This window comes from Mastomys coucha, unplaced genomic scaffold (assembly GCF_008632895.1).
Source record: "Mastomys coucha isolate ucsf_1 unplaced genomic scaffold, UCSF_Mcou_1 pScaffold22, whole genome shotgun sequence".
Classification (NCBI taxonomy): Eukaryota; Metazoa; Chordata; class Mammalia; order Rodentia; family Muridae; genus Mastomys; species Mastomys coucha.
In genome coordinates this window covers 222144688-222147939 of record NW_022196905.1, presented here as the reverse complement: position 1 = coordinate 222147939, position 3252 = coordinate 222144688, and positions in this window count along the sequence as shown.

Below are 3252 nucleotides of genomic sequence, written 5' to 3'. Positions count from 1 at the left end.
CCGGTCCTCGGGTGCTCCACTCTGGTCCTCAGGTGCTCCAGTCTGGTCCTCAGGTGCTCCAGTACAGTTCTCAGGTGCTCCAGTCAGGTCCTCAGGTGCTCCAGTCCATCTGCTTGTCTCCAGAGGCAGCAGCCAGTCTTTTTCCAATGTGAACCAATGGTTCAGTTTGTAAAGGAACAATACTTTTGTGTACACTATTACCTACCACAAGACACATACAGATGTCTGTGTTGAAAAAGCTAATGGGGTGCTCCTCCATGGAGAAGATGGAGGAACCCTCTGTGTAAAAATCTCTCTCTAGAAACTGGAGCATCATGGTTTGAATGGGAATTCCCTGTGAGCGTTGCTGGATGCTGTTGCCATCCGCTCGATGTTTTGCTGTGTATCTGTTACATGCACTCATTACAACCAAGAGCACAGCTATGGCAGTGACCCCCACATGCTGTCTTGTGTGCTGGGTGGGGATTTCCAGTGTGGCTGCTTTGGAGAGCCCACATTCCTGTCAGTAACCCTCACTTAGGCTTAGTAACTAAGCCCAATAAATAAATTCATTGGTTCCCAGGGTGAACTCTGATGAATGGAGCTCTGGTTGGTCATTGGGACCACATTTCAAGGCTACCGTAATGTGGTCAGAGAGATGATTAGAAGGCAGATTTCCCCTCCCCCTCCCTGGTCACTGAGGTCCCAGGGGACTGCGGACCTTCTCTCAATGACCTGTCACCCGTTCAGAGAGCCTTCGAAGACACACCCAGTGACTCTAACCAGTGTTCAGCCTACAAAGAAGAGTCAACACAGAGAAAAGATTTCCTCAGTGCTTCACAGAAGCCACAGTCAAGCGAAGCTCTGACTGATCCCCACATAGACGGAACAACTGGCAAAAGCCAGGCTAGAGAAGCCAAGAAGTTCCTCTCACACCCAAGTGGCCCCTGAGGCCTAGATCCTCAACTGGCCTTGACAGTACAAAAAGAAAAATGTAATTTTGGATATCTTCATGGTTTTGAACACTCAGCCCATATACATATGCCTTAGATGTGACTCTGTATAAGATGTCATTTAGATAACTACATCTTACTAATTTCTCATTGAAAAAAAAATGTTGTCCAGATAAAAGACTTCAGACGGTGCATCGTAGCAACACTGGGCCTGGAAGCAGATCCACTGCTGCTCTTACCTCAAAGTTCGATGATTGCTAAATACTCTTCCTCTCTACCTGGGAGCTGTTGGGAAGGGCATCGTGCCAACTTCTAGCTGATGTGAGAGCTGTCATAGGGCATGAAAGCAGATTGGGGTGCATCACCCTGGGGACCAACCCTAGAGTCCAAAGGAAAGCAAGGAGCCCAATAGATGGGGGTGGGGGTGGATTTCTTTTGTCATTTAACTTTGTTTGTTTGTCAGGGTCCCTCTTTGTGTCTCTGGTATAGACCAGGCTAGCTTCAACAGAGCTTCTCCCACTAAGTGCTGGGGCTACAGGACGCACCTGCACTCCTGGCTGACTAGGGTGCTGTAGAATTGTCTGTTCTTTAGCTTCTCCTGGTTCTCTGCCTAAGATCTGAGGTGCTGATAACTGTTGTCTTTATTTCTCTTCAGGTCCCTTTCCAGACACCAGTCAAACACCCCCTTTCCTGCCTACATCTGATAATTGGGGCCTTTTAGACAGGCCCCCAAACTGCCACGCCTGACACCCCAAATGCAGCTGGAAGAAGCCAGACCGTTCATTTACTCCAATCCCATAATGACCTTTAGAGTTACCTCATCAGGGGAATGAGGGGTAATGAGAACAGAAGGTAGAAACTGGCCTGGCAGTTGAGGATATAAAGACTGCAAAGAAAAGCAAGCCATTTCTTTCTCTGACTAAAAGCCAGGGAAGTCCTTGGTACTCTTGGCAGCTTCATCCTTGCTAAAGGCCAAAGATGCCAAAGTGTTTGGGGAGCTCTGAGCTCTGATCTGGTTCCTAAATGATTCTAGGGAAATAGAATGTTAAAGTTCCAATGAATGCCTGTTATAGAGAAACTGGCTAACATCTTTGGCCTGGGTCATGAGAATAAAATCTCTGGCCTGGTTGCAGATTTAAATTTAACATTCCAATGGGACCAGGTCAATCTGCTGGCCAAGGAACCACCCCCTAGGAAGGCAGGCTCAGCTTAAACCATGTTAATTCCCATACAGGGAACGATTGATTTCTTGTACTATGTGCCTTCCATAAATGTAGACAAAACATTCATGTATGCGTGTGCACACACACACACACATATGAGAGAGAGAGAGATGGGTATACATGTATGCATGTCATTCCAGCACAAGGCAGGCAAGGCAGGGACAGCCTATACCACATTGTGAGGCTCTCTGTCTTTAAAAACTAAGAATGACAGAGAGACAGACAGAGCTGACAGTGTCAGAAATGGCAGGAGGGGGGGCTGGCGAGATGGTGTGAGACTCTGTTGAGCCTTAGCTTACCAGAGACTCCCTAAATGAACCACACAGAGCCAGAATCAATGCAAAAAGCAAGAGGAATTTATTGTTCCACTGTACTGGGGAGAGGTTGTGACCCCTGGAGGCCCATTTGGTGAGTTTTTTAGATGGTTTCCAGGGGCAGAATAGAGAGAGCATCAGCAGCTTGACACAGTGTGACTGGTGGAACAGTGTGCCCTTTAAACTGATTGGTCTTTGGGGAATGAGGTGGCAAGGACTTCCCTTGTCTGAAGGTGAGCAACAGTCTGTCCTGTGGAATGTGTCCCCACCTGCAGCTTGGTTCCCACCCTGTGGTCTGAGGAATGATAATTAGCCTCTCCCTTTTGGAGAGGCAAGTGTTCCATGACCTTCCCAAAGTTCTTCAGCTGATTTTTTTTCCCCAGTGGCTCAGCAGGTAAGAGCACTGACTGCTTTTCCAAAGGTCCTGAGTTCAAATCCCAGCAACCACATGGTGGCTCACAACCACCTGTAATGAGATGGGACACCCTCTTCTGGTGTGTCTGAAGATAGCTACAGTGAGTGTACTTGTGTGTAATAATAAATAAATCTTTGGGCCAAAACGAGCAGGGACTGAGCGAGCGGAGTTGACTGGAGCAGGCAGAGGTCCTAAAATTCAATTCCCAGCAACCACATGAAGGCTCACAACCATCTGTATAGCTACAGTGTACTCATATACATAAAATAAATAAATAAATCTTTTTTAAAAAAATGGCAGGAGGAATAAGTGGGAAGGTGCGGTTGGAGGCCTCAGTGACAGGGTGAGGCCTCCTCAAACAGCTGAGG